Below are 17,903 nucleotides of genomic sequence, written 5' to 3'. Positions count from 1 at the left end.
TTTATATAGAATACCTGGAAGATTTACCGACATTTTCGGTGAAACATTAGACACAGGCCCTGAGGTCTTTTGAAAGTTAAAATACAATTTCGACAATTTTTAGTTGAGCGTTACAATATTTGTGCATATTTGATTCCGTTATGTTCACTGGTGCTTCATATATGTATATATTGTAAACCTAAGGAATCTGAGGGAATTCGAAATTGCGTTCTATGGAAAGTAGGCCTCGTTGTTATCAACCACACAAAATTTAAATTTGGTTGAAATTGGTCGGTTGGTTCTTGAGATGTGGGTTTTGACCCATAAGTTGTGTAATCTGAGTGCAGCTATCTTGCTACTTTCTTCTCTATAAAACTACCTTTTGGAATTTACTTGCTCCATTATGTTATATCCGAGAACTTCATTGCATAATCGAGAAAAATTCGAAAATTATTACTTTTAGAAGATGATTTTATGCTGATGCATTTCAAAATCGTGTTACAATTATATATGATCAATCGCTTTCTTTCCTGTTTTTTAAACTGTGCTCAAAGGATATCAAAAAATCGTCTGTATCAAATGGAGTTCAAATTATTCGGTTTCTCATGTGATGTCTCTAAGAAGAATTTAATTAGAGTTATATTAGTTACAAAATCATTTTTGGTATGGTAACGATATAATTTCAAAAGAAATTCCTTTTTAAATTATTAATTATTAATATTATTAGCATAGAAAATTAGATGGATATAAACATTTGGTTAATATAAACACTGGTTAATAAATAACTAAATATTAACTACTCAGATAAATTATTTATTTAGTTTGAAATAAATTTTTAATTATTAAATGAAATGGTGTACAAAAAGAGGAAATCCATTTTTGTACAATTTTGTTAACATTTCAGGTCTGGTAACACTAATTACGGTTGCAACACTGTATCGGAATGAACCCCAATGAATTGCCTTAACCTCACAAATCATGGTAGAAGTAGAAAATGCGAAAGGAGAAAAGAAAGTGGGTGCAAAGAATCGGAAAAATCGCGTTGGTGCATATCAGACAATTTTGTGAAAATAGCAAAAAATTGTTATTGAAATATAAAATTAGAGTTTCCGATCCCTTAGATGTAATCAGTCCAATATCATATCAATTAAAACGTCCAAAAATCAGATAGTTTATAAAACAAGCAAAGAACTCTCAAACAAATGAACATCAAACCACGAAAAATGAAGCGATGCGGGGCAGCAAATTCCATGAAACTTAAGCATACACAATAAATAACTTAACAATTTCCAACTTGTTAGTGAGAAATAACTTAAATAAATCAAAGTGTTATGTTTGTTAACTAAGTGATCATATAATGTTACCAAGAAACCAAGTGCGCTGCATGTTATTTTTAACTTTTTTTAATGTAAGGAGAGCAAGGGTGGATTCGGAAATGTATTATTTTACAAAACATTGCTGATTGCTGTGAACATTACTGTTTGAATTGTAACAATTTGTTGAACAGCAGTCGTAAAAGACTTCCCAAACCAATGTTTTTATAGATTTTAAATTGTTTAAAATTAAAAAGGTTAATTGCGCTGCTTGCTAATTTGTGCCTATAAATATAATGGTAGTTATAATATTTTGTTAAAAATATCCCTGTTAAAATCTTTGCTTGTTCGGATCCTGTTTTTGTTGTATGAGCAAAATATCAAAAAAAATGGTATTTTAATAATTATAATACCAAACTAAAGAAGCCAATAAGTAGCAAGTAAATGTTTACTCCCGTCCACACCCACCTCTTCCTCTTGCTACTGCCCAAGCATTCTGAAAACAATTAATGCAGTTGGAAAAACAACATTAAAGAAGTAAAGGTAAGTTCTGATATATTTAACACATGAAATTAATCGTACATTTGTTTGTTTCATTTAAGTGGTTCAAATACAAATAACTTAAATGAACCTGGACTGCTGTGTATGGATTATACAACCAAGTAAAGTTATTATACATACTTAGTTGTGGTTAAAAATTAGATTTTATCTATTAATATTAAATTTAAATAATTCTAACAACAAAAATTACGTATTTATCGACTTATAGGTTTAAGTCAAAAGTTACTAAGCACATTTATATTTCTATGCTTTAAAACTAATTAATCATACATTACTGAATGGACAATTATTTAATTTATACGATTAAATTTTAATTTAAATCCTATAAGAAAATAAAAATTTTAATTTATTGATGAAATTATTTTTAGAGTAATTAAAAATCAGCTTATTATTTGTGTAGAGTTTGGCTTATAAATATCCTAAATATTATATAAAAATTCTTCTTTATCTTATGTTTTATTGTTATAATTATTTATTGATATTTTACGACTCGTATTTTTTATATGCTTTTAACTGAATTAAGGCATATATCATAAAATTATACATAGGAATAATGTTTCAATTGCAGTATTATAAGTTCAATGTTTTACAGCGAAATACAACAGAGACATCTCAGTTGTGTTTGCTTTTCATAAAAAAACAATGAATCGGAAAACATTATACAGAGGTAGTCAAAATTATTTACACATCGGACGTTTTTTTTCCAAGTTTCACACAAAAATCTTTCGTTTGTCGTTGTTGTTGTCGCAGGGTAACAAAATGCTATGTTGTTGCAAACCTTGATCTATTCCCGAGAGAATGAAGTCGGTTTGGATAGAATAGCTAGAAATATGGAGGAGAAATAAGCAAATGAACTGAAGACTCGGAGTAGTCAAAAGTATTTACACACATTTTTTTTGCGTCAAAAGTATTTACACACAACATGAAATTGATTATCCGGTTAGTTTTTAATGATAATTTTTTTAATTTTAATGTTTAGTCTAAGTTACTATTCTAAGGCGATAAATTCATAATTGGTTACATTACCATTGGCATCAATACCAGCCTGCTTTATGGTCCGAATTGATTCAACACAATTGTGCGCTAAGTTAACAGTTAATTTAGACCAAATGTCGCTAATTTCTGCGTTTTCGGTTATTATATCAATCGTCCTCTGATATTTAACGAAAGACCAAACATTTTGATGAAAGTTTTGGTCAGGGATGTGCGGAGGTCAATTTGATTTGCTTAATTTAAAACTTTTGTAGTTAAAGATCCTTTATGAAATGGAGCATTATCCTGTTGTAAAATGTAGTCAATAGTTGGAAAAGGCCGACGGACCACTACAATGGCATGGTCATGTGAATTCTGATATATCCGGAAGATTTAGGGTCCCTAAATTAGTACCAAATCTTCAAAACAGAAGTAAGGAAAATTTCCAAAAAAATTTCAAAAAATCATCATATCACCTCCGACTCTGTTTTGCGCCTATACTGCATTATTCTTTTTTTCACGTGGTAAATGCATAAAGCGTTTACTAAAGAAGCCTTGGAACTAAAATTTAGCCTTATCTGCCCACGACAGGCTTTAGGATGCATTTTAAGGCAAGTGACAGGCATATCGCTTTTTGGGTTTCGGAAATAAAACTTTTTTGTTTTCGGAAGTTGTCAACTTTATGCACAACGTATGTCCTTAGCAGTGTAGCATCATTGGCTGTTCATGCAATATGCTGATTCGATGATGCTGCAATATTAAGAGGACTAATTGTGGGATTTTGTATGACAGTTCCTACTAATCTTCTGCATTCTCTTTGAGTTATCACAGGTTTCCGCCCAATTATCTTTAAATTATCAGTGCAATACTTTGTTTCCTTCTTTTTAATAACATTATAAACAGTTTTCCATCAAATTCTATAAATTTTAACTAACTCCGAAGCCTAAACCCGAGTCTTAAACTTAGTAACAGTCTCCAATCTAGTTAATCGATAATTCCTCTGTTTTCGATATTTTATTTACCAATTTTTATATTTTAAGGCCGAGTTAGGTTGTTAAGAATGCAATAGAATAAAATTACTACTTTTGCTCAAACCAAATCCAAGGATAAAGGCTAAATCGCCGTGTGTAAATACTTTTGACGCAAAAAAAATGTGTGTAAATACTTTTGACTACTGCGCGTCTTCAGTTCATTTGCTTATTTCTCCGCCATATTTCTAGCTATTCTTGCCAAACCGACTTCATTCGCTCGGGAATAGATCAAGGTTTACAGCAACATAGCATTTTGTTACCCTGCGACAACAACAACAACAAGCCAAAGCTTTTTCTGTGAAACATGTAAAAAAACGTCCGATATGTAAATAATTTTGACTACCTCTGTATACATATAATGTATTAAAAAATCTATTTTTTTCTATCCATTTTTAGAAATAATTGTCGCGGGTTCGATGAAAGCCCTATAATAACATATAATGGAAAAATGCTGGATTATCATTTCACTGCTACAAAAGCCTCAATCAATATCGAGTTATTCTAAAACGTTTTGCACACACATCATAAAGTGAAATTGAAAGTATTTTTCATAAAACGACACAAAACTTCACTTTAATATAATTTTTTGAAATTTCCCTTAAATGGTAAGTAATAAAATTCTATTATTAATTCGTCTACTGAACAATATAAAGTATTTCTTTTATCCTGAAATATTCTAACTTAGATGAGTTATTTCCATCTATAATGAAACCATGAATTTAAGGATATCTGTTATATAATGTTTTAAAACATGTGTATTTTTTGTGATTTTCAAATCGTTTCTATCCAACTGAAATCTATTGTTATTGACGAATTAAAGTTGATATCATTCATTACAATATAATTCGTTATTTTGAAATAGTTTCTAAACATTTCCTTCTTATATTGCTATATTCTCTTTGATAGATAGATAAAAATCTGATTCAGTGATTTGTGCAATGATGTGAACAATTTTGTCTTCAATTTATCTGCACTACTGGTTATTGAGCATTCTTTCCAAACATGTAATTTTTTACATTAATATTTCTGCATACATATCTATAAGTTTGTATAATTTATCTACAGTATGGGGAAAGGAACCCTTGAGTAGTGTTTATTTGTATTGTACATAAGAATTTTTTCACCACATTGCATTCGTTTTGCGACATGCACAAATCAAGTATAAAACTGATTTTCTATGTTGTCATATATGTACATATGTAAAAGATACAAATACAAAATATTGAAAAGTACGCCTTGGTTAAATGTAGTAGCTCGATGAAAGCAGTACCAAATGTGCTATTACGGTTTACAACCCAATTCAATACAATTGAAGTTAAGGCAATTCAGCTGCAAATCAATCAATCTAAAATTTAGTATTACGAATTTGAACTAACTTTAAATTATCACTTGAAGTTTGGACAGATAATATCACAACCAGTGGAAATGATTTTAACGTTAGACGGGCGAAACGGTTTTTTTGTCTTCTCTTGTTTTTATTCTATATGTTTATATAGTTTACTGACTATATGTTATTTTAAAATTATTTAATACATTTTTTTACATTCCGCTTTTCATTTTGTGTTAAAAATTGTTCAAATCTACTGCACGAACCCTTAACTACAAATGCTGGATACCACATGTTTAAATTTAAAATTTTAGTTTAATTGTTAACAGTTGAATTGCTTCAACTTCAAATCCAGTCCCTTCGGTTTGTAATTCGTAATAGAGACAAAAATCTCGTATTCCAAAGTGAAATAATAAGTGATTAATGTTCAAAAATATAAATGACTAAATAAATTTGATTATTTTGACCATATCCTTTTTTACTTTACCGCAATTTTAATGTTAATTTAATTAATGTTTTTTTGAATGGAAGTTTATGTTTTGTATTGAACGCTTCTTGACTTTTTATAGAATTTAAACACATTTATTCACATATCCGCAGTTAAATTTCTATGAAATCCTTAATTTTCGTTATGTGCATAACCACTTTTTGTTGCATACTTTTAGGCACTGCATATATCTTTACAGAGGTGTTTTATGTTATGATTTTGATTACTTTTAACAGAGATGACTAATAAAATATCTGTTATGTGTTATATAATACTCCTTTTTATATTAAATATATAATTATAGTCTGCAGATGTTTTAAGGATGTCTACGAAATATTATGTATCGTATATTTGACAAATTTTAATAACTTGTTGCACAGAGTATAATAGTTTTGTTTACCTAAACAATTGCTTGAACCACCGAAACTAAAAGAGTTATATATAATATATCAAAATGATCATAATGACAGTATTTGAAATGAAAATGGTCCTGGCACAGCCCGCGTCTAAATAAAAACTAAATTTCAGGAACTACTTCCTTCAGTCATACCTAATTGATTTTCGAACTTCCGGTTAATTTTATAGAAAAAAATATATATATATATGGGCCAATATGTAAGATTCTTTATAAAATATTTAATACTGTAGTTTTGTACCGGAAATGCGCAAAATCAAAACATTAATCTTCAGCACTCACCTGCTAAATTTAATGTTTTTCTGTATTCTACTTGATTTAATTGTGATTATATATGTCAATATTATAGTAAATATGTTCGCAAGCATTCTTTACCTTGATTCCAAAAAATAAATGAAATCAGTCCTGACCTTCCTCTGACCACAATAAATAATTTTTGCATATGATTGACTTTGTACGTATTTGTCGGTTTATATGTATGCTATTTTAATGAACTTTTTTATGCAGTTTATTGTTACATACATATAATAAACTTATTTCCGTCCATGTGTCGCATAACGAATACTGAATTCAGACTGTCAAATTTACGTTTCTAAAGAAACTGATCTATCAATAAACCTTTGAAAATATCATAATTTTTCGATTAGAAAAATAAATTTGCAATATAAGTTGGGATTTTATAGTAAGTAAGGAAGTGCTAAGTACGGTTGTAATTTTGTAATTATTTATTTCATTTTAATAAGAAAATACATAATTTGACCCTAATATTCAGTATATGTAGTATATGTGAACCGTTTTAATTCATTTACGTTCACTCTTTACTCTTCACTTTTTTTCTGAGATATCCCTTATATTAACTGATATACATATATATATATACAGAGGCGGACATAATTATTCACACATCGTTCAGTTTTCCACAAAACCAGTTTTATCTTGGAAATCATAAAAACTAGCTTATAGCTTTGTTCTAAGGAAATCTTTATTCATATCTTAGCTATTTACAAATAACAAAAATTTAATAAACTGACTTTCCATTTTAAATAAATATACCAAAATTGCATATTACTTCATTTATGCAAGGGACAAAATTATTTACACAACTCAAAGTCATGACATTTAAATTAAACATTTTAGTAATAAAATGTAACGGAATCATTTGGAAATGTACTACTATAAATGCTACACTCGAAATTTATAATTTTACATTGAATTTCCAACATTCGGTATTGTTATTTGTGCAAGTGAGTTGTCATTATTTAAAATGGGTCGAAAATGAAAAGAACTACCGCAGAAGTAATAAAAATTATTTTAAATTTACATAAAAAAAAATATGTCAAGTGCCAAATTAAGTAAACATGTAAATAGAAGTAGATATACTATTTACAGCATCATAAAGCGTGTTGAAGGGGAAGAAAACCTTCAAAGTCGTACTCATACCGGTAGACCCCGCAAGCTGACCAACGTTGAAAAACGGCAAATTGTAGGAAAACTTAAAAAGAATCGCAAAATTACCTTAACGCAGGTGACAGCAGAAGTTCTTGAAGAAATTGGGAAAAATATTCACATAAAAACTCTACGCATGACCTTGCATCGTGCTGGCTACAGTTCACGAATAGCACGAAAAAAACCTGTCGTCATCAACGCTAATAAAAAAAGGTGGACTTCGCAAAATCATACAAGGATACACCATCTGAGTTCTGGAGCAACATTCTCTTTAGCGACGAGAGTAAATTCAATATTTTTCAGTCAGAAGGCATAATACGGGTCTGGAGGAAGCCTAATATTGAACTTGTGAAAAATAACTCGATAAGTACAGTTAAACATTGGGGTGGAGGAGTCATAGTATGGGTTTGTATGTCAGCAGCCGATGTTGGAAATCTCGTATTCATTGAGAGGACAATTGATAAAACAGTTTACTTGAATATACTGAAGGACAATTTAAATACTGCTTACGACATGCGTATATGGATGATATGTATATAATGTCCTCATATTCTTCCGTCTCCTCCACAGTCTCCAGACCTAAATCCCATAGAACATTTGTGGGATGCGTTTGGTAGGTGTGTCAGTAAGCAAAATATTACCAGCAAATCTCAACTATGAGAAGTTCTTCAGTGAGAATGGCAAAATATAGGACCAAGTGTGACAAAAAAGTTAATTTACTCCATGCAAAATATGCTTAAAGATGTATTGAAACAAAAGGATTGCGCACCAAATATTAATTCTTTTTATTATATTATAAATTGTCTTGTTAAACAAGAGTGTGTGAATAATTTTGTCCCTTGCATAAATGAAGTAATATGCAATTTTGGTATATTTATTTAAAATGGAAAGTCAATTTATTAAATTTTTGTTATTTTTAAATACCTAAGATATGAATAAAGATTTGATTAGAACAAACCTATAAGCTATTTTTTATGATTTCCAAGATAAAACTGGTTTTGTGGAAAACTGAACGATGTGTGAATAATTATGTCCGCCTCTGTATATTATATAATGCTCACCGAAGTTTGAAAATCCTATATAGTATAGTATATACGAGGTCTAATAAAAATAAATAAAAAAAAAATGAATTTCATGAGCTACGTACACTGCTGGTCATAGGTTAGATGAAGACATTTTTTCTCTAAAGAACCCGTTATATTTACTACCAAGTATGTTTTAGTTGAGCAAAACCTTTTTCTTATGAAAGTTCAAACCATATTCGATAAAAAACTGCTCATAGTTGCTTGGCTTGTGCACTTCGATGAATCCATATGCGCTTTCAGTTGGTCATTGACGCACTTTACGTTTTTTTGTTTTGCGTAACAATTTTTTCATTAATAAAAAAACGTAATATTAAGAAATCAATAGTTTTCAATAGGCAATGTTTTGAGCCTATTGGAACGCCTAAAAATATACTTTTTTTACTCACAAGGAATATCGAATCGAATTATTGCCAAACAAATTTAGTGCCCTTCCAGAACTGTTGATAGATGTTTAAAAGCTCCAGAGGAAAAGCTTTAAACGACGAAGAACAACACGATCGGATCACAAAATTGTTAGAATTGGTTACAGTAAAAATTATGAAAAATCCACTTCTGATTGCCATACGCAAAGAAAAACGTCTTCAATTTGTGGAAGAGTACATGCCTGGAGTGTTCATTCTGACACTCGACTCAATGATCGGTGTTTAACTGTTTTACTGATGAAAAACGTTTTAACTTGTGTTTAAGCCGCCATCATAAGTGGGTAATGGTACGGGATGCCATCAGGTTTTATAGAACAATTGATTTTCAAAACTACATTAGAGCCAGTTTTCTATTGTTAGAAGATCTATGCAGATCTATTCCATAGATTTTTCAACAAAATAATGCCCCGATTCTTAACGCTCGATTAGTTAAGTCTTTAATTTCGAGTCAAATCATTAATTCCCGACTTGGCCACCATATTCTCCGGATCTTAACGTAATTGAAAAGGTTAGGAGTTGGCCTTCATGGAAAGTTTACGAAGAAGGAAAGCAATACGAATATAAAGAACCATTAATTGTAGCAAAAACACTTGCTTGAAGTGAGATTTACTTGAATAGTGTCACAACTCAAAAAAATCGATTTTTCAGGAGAGCGATTTAAAGTTTTCAATTGTCTCTTATTTAGCAAATATATAAAAATGCCATAAGTTTATTGATATTTCTGCATACTCAAATCAAAAATCGTGTTTTTTGAGTTATGACACTATTCAAGTTTTCTGCTATATAGCATATTTATTTTGTTTGTCGGTTGTTACAATTTAGAGGTGTTTTGCGTGTTCGGCGATTTCCTGCTGTCGAAAAAATGGATCAAAGAATTTGCATTAAATTTTGTGTGAAAAATGGAATTAAGTGTTTAGAAAGACTTAATATTGACAGTGGCATACCAAAAATGTTTACAAGTGGTACAAGCTTTGCAAAGAAGATTGAGGAACTGAAAATTAAGACGCTCGCCTTGAACGCCCCAGCACATCAACGACCCCGGTGAAAATGATGAATGTGAAGAAATTTGTTATAGAGAATCGTCGAATTACTATTAGAGAAGTTGTTGAATCTTGGGCATGAAGCGTGTTCGTTCGTTCCAAAATTGCTAAATTTTGAACAAAAAAACCGTCGCATGAGGAGTACGATTTGAAGAGGACAAAATAGAAATTGATGACTAAATCAATATTTTTGTGAAAAATTAAAATTCTCCTTATATTTGCACAGACCTCGTTTATGGGGAAGTAATTACCCCGGTTTTATTCACACCACTTTATGGTAATTTCGACACACCACACACACACACCACATATGTCCTTCCATACTATGACTAACATTACTTTACATAGCTTTAATGGTTGTTGACATATTTACACTTGTTGGTATGTATGTAATTGGCGTAGGAGCCGCTTTCGCGATTATAGCCGAGTTAATAATAGCGCGCCATTCGTATAATTTTCTCGCAATTTGGCGCCAATTAGAAATACCAAGCGAAACCAGGTGGCTTTCCACCTGATATCTTGAACGGAGTGGAGATCTTCCTCTTCCTCTGCTTCCACCGGCGGGTACTGCATCGAACACTTTCAAAACCGGAGTGCTTTTTTCCATTCGGACAACATGACCTAACCAGAGTAGCCGCCGCCTTTTTATTCGCTGAACTATTTTAATATCGACGTATAATTCGTACCACTCATCGTTCTATCGTCTGCAGTATTCGCCGCTGTTAATATTCAAGGGTTCATAAATCTTGCGCAAAACACTTATCTCGAAAATTCCTGTACCCTCTCATCAGATGTTAAGATCGTCCACGCTTCTGCATCATAAAGCAGGACGGGGATAAGGAGCAACTTGTAGAGTTTGGTTTGTGTTTGTCGAGAGAGGATTTCCTACTCAGTCCAAAATAGCACCTATTGGCAAGACTGATTCTGCGTTTGATTTAAAGGCTCACATTATTGGTGTTGTTGACACTGGTTCCCAGGTAGACGAAATTATCTACAACTTCAAAGTTATGACTGTCAACAGTGGCGTGGGAGGCAAGTCGTGAATGCACTGATAGTTTGTTTTATGACAAGAGATATTTCGTCTTGTCCTCGGCTTTAGACTTTTCTTTAGTATTTCTCGTAGTACGCTCGATATGAACTAGTATGCGATAATTAGGTTTGCATCACGGTTTGCACAGATTCTGGGGTCTCCCTTTTGTGAATTCAGCAGAGCACACTGAGGTTCCAATCGTCAGTCATGCTTTCGTCCGACCATATTCTACAAAGAAGCGGATGCATGTACCTTATCAGTTCTTTGCCGCTGTATTTGAAGAGCTCGTCCCCGGCAGCTTTGTTGTTCTTCAAGCGGGTAATTGCAATTCGATTTTCTCGACGATTTCATCGTCATCGATTGGGGAAATCGGTTTCGCCATCTCTTGGTGTTGCACTCTCACTGCCATTCAGCAGGTCGGAGAAGGGTTCCCTCCATAAACCCAGTATGCCCTGGACATCGGTTGCATATGTAAGTGATAATATGCAGAATTATTTCACCCCATTGTCTGGAAATTTTCAAAATATCTATACATTTCTGGTGACCGATACTAAATTGACCTTGCCAACAGGGATTGTATGAGGTGTATAAAAATATCTACATTGATCATCATGGTTTGTAATAAACATAAATCCTTGTTTTAGGTTTAAAAGTGCGATTCAACAAAAATCTTAACGAGCCATTCTGCTGGTATGAGTGTTTGCATCCATGCATCTATGTAAAAAAGAAAATTTCCTCTAACATTTCAAATGAAGGTCAAATAAAGTTTCTTGTCTAGACTTTTGGCAGACTTATGATTGTAACACCAACCTATTTGGTTGCACCACCAATAGTTAAGCAAGTTAATTTCAATTAGGCAAAGGATATGCCAAACCTCTTTGCATACATACATACCTATATGCACACACATTTCAATGCCAAAGTTGTTTGCAGCCGATTATTTACTAAGTTGAATTAAAATAATTTTCATCGAATAAATAATACACATAAATTTGTAGACGTGTTTATATGGTAAATGAAGAAGTTCATAATTTCAACCCTCACCTCTGGGTAGTCAGTAGCATATACCGGTTATCGAGAAGGGAAGGGTAAATTATTGCTTTGTTGTCATCATTATGCATCCATTACCAATTCCATGTACGCAACAAAGCGAATGTGAGGATGTTTTGCAATGCGGTTATGTAAAACTTGGGCCTGCGCATATTAGGGATGCCAAATTATGATTACTCGGCCAGCTCACTCTGTCCCTTTTTCGCCCGATGTCGGCATATTAAAAAGAGCATCCTTTATATGCGAAGTACATAAGCTTATATTATAAAACAGTAGTGTTTAGAATATCGCAATGGCGCACAGTATATTATTGAACAAAAATGGCAATAATAACAGTAGTCAACATAGAAAATGCTTTAGCATAAATATGAAAAGTTTTAATGGTAATGAATACTCTCCGAAAATTTCTTATACCATATATTAGCAACACATTTGTTTTATGTAAGCGGAATTTTTACAATTCTTAGTTTTGCATTTAGGAGCATATAACGAGAGCATGTTGGAATAGTTTGAGAAGAAAAAGGACATACTTCGTTTAGAACATCTGTGTAACCACATACAGTAGCCGACAAAAGTACTTAAATCTGTGCAGCTGATCGTTAATCGAGTAGCCGGCTGTGCGAAAGACAAAAACTGCTCTCTCAATTATAATCTTAATGTATTAAATTAATTTCGCTGTGCGAAATTTTTGCAATTTGCGTTTGATCGTTAACTTGTTGGAAGATCCAGCCGAAACTAAAACTATCCACTGATGATTTCCAATTATGTTCCAACTTGTACTTGTTAAGTGTTTTTTCAAAAGTGACGACGCCATATTTTTTCCGGCTCTTTTAACATTTCTCTTTAGTAAGGTTTGCCAGTTTATCATGGAAAGATATACGACACAACAACGAGTCGAAGTTATTAAAATTTACTACCGAAATTCGGAGTCAGAGGCCTCAACTTTAAGAGCGCTACCGCCTACGTAGCGTTGAGGCTCATTTCTGGCTGAATGGCTTCGTCAATAAGCAAAATATGCATTATTGGTCAGGCAGCAATCCACACGTATTCTATGAGTCACCATTGCATCCCGAAAAAAATACGGTTTGGTTTATGGGTTTATGGGTTTATGGGCAAGTGGCGTCATTGGGCCGTACTTCTTCCGTGATGATCAAGACCGGCACGTTACTGTGAATGGGAATCGCTATCGCTCAATGATAACCCAATGTTTTGTCCCGAACTGGATGATATGGATTTGGACAATGTGTGGTTCCAACGGGTTGGCGCTACAAGCCACACAGCGAATGTCACAATCGATTTATTGAAAACCAAGTTTGGTGAACGTGTTATCCCACGAAATGGGCCTGTGAATTTGTCGCCTCGATCGTGCCATTTGACGTCGTTAGACTATTTCCTGTGGGGCTACGTCAAGGCTATGGTCTATGCCAACAAGCCAGCGACGATTGATCAACTTCGTACGAATATTGAACGTGAAATTGCAGCAGTATCCGATTTAGTGGTGATGATCTATTGTGATTATCGGTTTAAAGTTTTTTGTATTTTTCCCTTTTGAGATTTATTTGCTAACTATTGGACTAATATTATTGCAGTTACTTTTTGATTTTCGTCCACTTATTTGAAAATCAAATCCACGTTTTTACGACATAGTTTGGTGCATTGTAATTAGAAAGAAAATTAGAATGAAACTGTATCAACAGATTTTACGAAAAAGCATTAATAGTTTAACACCAATGAAAACAGCGGGTATATGTAGACTTTTGTCGGCCACTGTACATATTTAGCGCATAGGTTTAATATCGCGTCATAAAGCTCTTCCTTATTCATTTCGTATTAATACATATTACATAGTATACTCGTATGCATATTCAAATACGTATTTGGCGGTCTCTACAATAGAAACAAAAAGCAACAATTGCTTCCTCTGTAAAACACCACCAATATGCAACTTCGTGAAAAAGGCGCTGCCAAAGTCGTTGTAAAAAGGCAAACTTTGCAATCAGAAAAACCTTCTCCACTTCTATTGTTGTTTTCACATGTACATATGTACGAGGACTCTTTTTACATGTATTTGGGCGCATGCACTTTTCGTACAAACGCAATAGGAATATCCCAGCAATTCGAGTTCAAATGATCCCCTTTTCGTTTCAGTTTGACTTTGTTGCTTTGCACACTCTGGTTCGGCGGTGAACATTTATTTGTATTCAATCAAAGTAGTTTACTAAGGAAGATTTTGTCACGCGGCAATTTAAAATTACTTTATGTAAAAACACTTGCATAATAAGAACGCTTGTAATAAGGATATCAAATTATTTGTTTATCAACTAATTGTAACTTACTGTTTTCTGCTTTTTGTGAAACATTGTGTACCAAACAATCTGATGTTGGTGTAATAGGAGTTACGGTGATCTGCGTAAGTACATTAACAACATAATCTCCTACATGAAGGCGAGACAATATATTTTTTTTATAATTGAGCAGCAAACCTTTGAATATATTTGTAGTATCCACTCTAGATGTTTCGTTTGGTTAATTCCAACAAAAGCAACAGGTGCAAAAGACTAATTGTAACGCAGGTGAAATAATACAAATGTATATATAGAGTTGCCTACAAGAGAGCACTACACATAAGATCCACTGAAACTCGTGCATATGCTACGTTTGATCACATATTGTTTCCAGATTGTGCTAAAAATCAAAAGATAAAAGTAGACTTAAGTGTCGGCTTTTGTGAAAAAAATATTGTTTCTATTAATACAGAGTGTATTTCTAGACATCATAGTACTTGATGGTAGGGGTACAATTGAAAAGTGCAATAAATGCAAATGTAAAAATTTGGATGGTAAAGGCAAACAAATATTTTCTACAGAAATGTATATAGTTAAAAAATATGGATTAGTTACACCACTTATAATTCAAAAATTACTGGACTAATTTTAACAATCTCTAATTTGTTGAAATGGTCTGCGTTCCGAATAGCATAGTTCGAATCTACCTGTTTTATTCAAACATACACCGTTTTATTCGATAATTCGTTAACATTGTGAAGATATTTTTATAATCTCACTATCATAGAAACTCTTGTCCTTATTGGCAAAAACTGGAACAGTCGCTTTTTACAAGGTTCTCTTGAACAAAATTTTTCACCAGCAAAATTATTCGCCATAGATAGGAAAATGTAGTAATTACCTGGTGCCAGGTCCGGATTATATGTTGGATGCAGAAGAACCTCCCAAACGTGCTCCCAGAGCTTCTGCGAGTCACTATCGATTTGTGTAGTTTGGTGTAGTACTAATACAACACAATTTCTCTCCTATTGGGCCAAGTGACAATTGCTTTCTTCAGACGATTTAATTGTGCACAATACAGGTCCGAATTAAGAGTTCAGTGGTAGGATAGCAGCTCACAGTAGATGACTCCTGCCAATCCCGTCAAACACTTGCTTACTGTCAATCCTGGTTTAGCCAAAGTTTGTGCCAGCCCACGGCGATTTGACCACGATCGTTTTGACGTTAGTGAACCATTTTTATTACCAGTACCCAACCATCTCATAAATGTATCGATTCAGCAGTGACTCTCAAATAAAAATTCGTTCCACGATGATTGCGTTAACTAGTAGAGCACCCATACATCAATTCTTTCATTCTTTTTGTATCCAGTCATATTTACCGTTTATTGACAGTTAAGCGATACAAGGCTCATCCATCTTGTTACTAAACAGAGAGTTCTTAACATTTTGACGCGACATTAAGTTATGTATTTTCGGAATACCTGTATCCAGTATCCACATATATAACATAAAACCTATGAAGGAAAATTACGTTGAAAATGTCTACCCACTTAGCCTCCATATTCGCCAGACAAGACTCCGTAAAATAAAGAGAACCATAAATGGCTGTTGTTTGACAAGCACACGAGAAATCGTTGCTAGAGCCAAAGGCTATCCCAAAAATCTAGTTTAAGAATTGCTTCGACAATTGGAAGAAGCGCTGGTATAGCGCGAATTTAAAGGCGACAGCATTAATGTAGACAAATGAATAAATATTATTTACAGAAAACGAAAATTACCGTTATTTTTCGAACACTCTTCGTATTAGAAAAATAATTTAAGAAAACGACTGAAGTGCCCATTTTGAAATTTAGTAAATAATATATATATATTATAAGTTATTTGGTGAGTGAAATCATAGAATATAGTGCGTTTTACTGCATCAAACTCCGGGATACATATTTTGCATTTTGGCGACCCTGCATATTTTCAATATATCGTCCAGTACCAGTATTTGTGGATCCGAGAATTTTACTTCGCTGGGGCCCGAAATATGGTTGTCTGTAGTACCAGATTCCAGCATAAAAAAATTCATCAAGCAACGTGGCTGTCCCCTGATCGAAACACGCGCAATCAAATCGATCACGTTGTGATAGACGGAAGACATGTCTCCAGTGTTTTAGACGTGCGTACGCTCCGAGGACCAAACATTGACTCGGACCATTATCTAGTAGCAGCAAAGATACGCACTCGCCTCTGTGCAGCAAAGAACGCCCGTCAACAAACACAAGGAAGGTTCGACGTCGAAAAGCTGCAATCACAACCGACAGCCGAACGATTTTCTACTCGACTTGCACTCCTGCTCTCTGAGAGCACTCATCAGCATCTCGATATAAGGGAGCTGTGGAACGGCATCTCAAACTCATTGCATACCGCTGCAGCCGAAACAATTGGTCTCCGGCAACGCCAAAAAACCAGTTGGTACGATGAGAATTGTCGTTCCGCAGTGGAGAGAAAACAGACTGCCTACCTCGCAACGTTGCGATCGTCCACAACACGTTCGGGGTGGGATAGATATCGAGAACTGAAGAGGGAAGCGAGACGCATTTGCAGACGTAAAAAGAAAGAGGCCGAAATGCGTGAGTATGAAAAGCTTGAAAAGCTGGCCGACATGGGTAATGCTCGAAAATTTTATGAAAAGATGAGGCGATTAACAGAAGGTTTCAAGACCGGAGCATTATCATGTAGGGACCGAGAAGGTAATCTGGTAACGGATGTCCAGAGCACACTGGGATTATGGAGGGATCACTTCTCCGACCTGCTCAATGGCAGTGAAAGTACAACACCAGGAGATGGCGAACCCGATTCCCCAATCGATGACGATGGAATAGATGTTCCATTACCCGACCATGAAGAAATTCGAATAGCAATTACCCGCTTGAAGAACAACAAAGCGGCGGGGGCCGATGGATTACCGGCCGAGCTATTCAAATACGGCGGCGAAGAACTGATAAGGTGCATGCATCAGCTTCTTTGTAGAATATGGTCGGAAGAAAGCATGCCTGACGATTGGAATCTTAGTGTGCTCTGCCCAATCCATAAGAAGGGAGACCCCACAATCTGCGCCAACTACCGTGGTATAAGTCTCCTCAATATCGCATATAAGGTTTTGTCGAGCGTATTGTGTGAAAGACTAAAGCCCACCGTCAACGAACTGATTGGACCTTATCAGTGTGGCTTTAGACCTGGAAAATCTACAATGGACCAGATATTCACCATGCGCCAAATCTTGGAAAAGACCCGAGAGAGAAGAATCGATACCCACCATCTTTTTATCGATTTTAAAGCTGCCTTCGATAGCACGAAAAGGAGCTGCCTTTATGCCGCGATGTCTGAATTTGGTATCCCTGCAAAACTAATACGGCTATGTAAGCTGACGTTGAGCAACACCAAAAGCTCCGTCAGGATCGGGAAGGACC

At 34.0% G+C, this 17,903-nt stretch overlaps 1 protein-coding gene across 5 annotated transcripts in view; it reads left to right on the top strand.

Moving 5' to 3' along the window:
- The first annotated feature begins 952 nt into the window (after positions 1 to 952).
- The window catches only part of Axn_0 (axin), a 39,935-nt gene continuing 22,984 nt past the window's right edge, over positions 953 to 17,903 (top strand). For 3 of the 5 annotated variants that reach the window (XM_011189790.3, XM_054236155.1, XM_011189787.3), the window contains exons 1-2: positions 961 to 1,835; positions 4,253 to 4,461. The gene's annotated coding sequence lies outside the window, so the exon portion shown is untranslated. Of the gene's footprint in view, positions 1,836 to 1,894; positions 1,955 to 4,252; positions 4,462 to 17,903 lie in introns of all 5 variants that reach the window. The other 2 variants (XM_054236156.1, XM_054236157.1) reach the window with 2 other exon arrangements.

The sequence above is a fragment of the Zeugodacus cucurbitae genome, chromosome 2, assembly GCF_028554725.1.
Source record: "Zeugodacus cucurbitae isolate PBARC_wt_2022May chromosome 2, idZeuCucr1.2, whole genome shotgun sequence".
Taxonomy (NCBI): domain Eukaryota; kingdom Metazoa; phylum Arthropoda; class Insecta; order Diptera; family Tephritidae; genus Zeugodacus; species Zeugodacus cucurbitae.
Note: the sequence above shows the minus strand (reverse complement) of the source record. Positions and strands in the feature narration are given on the sequence as shown.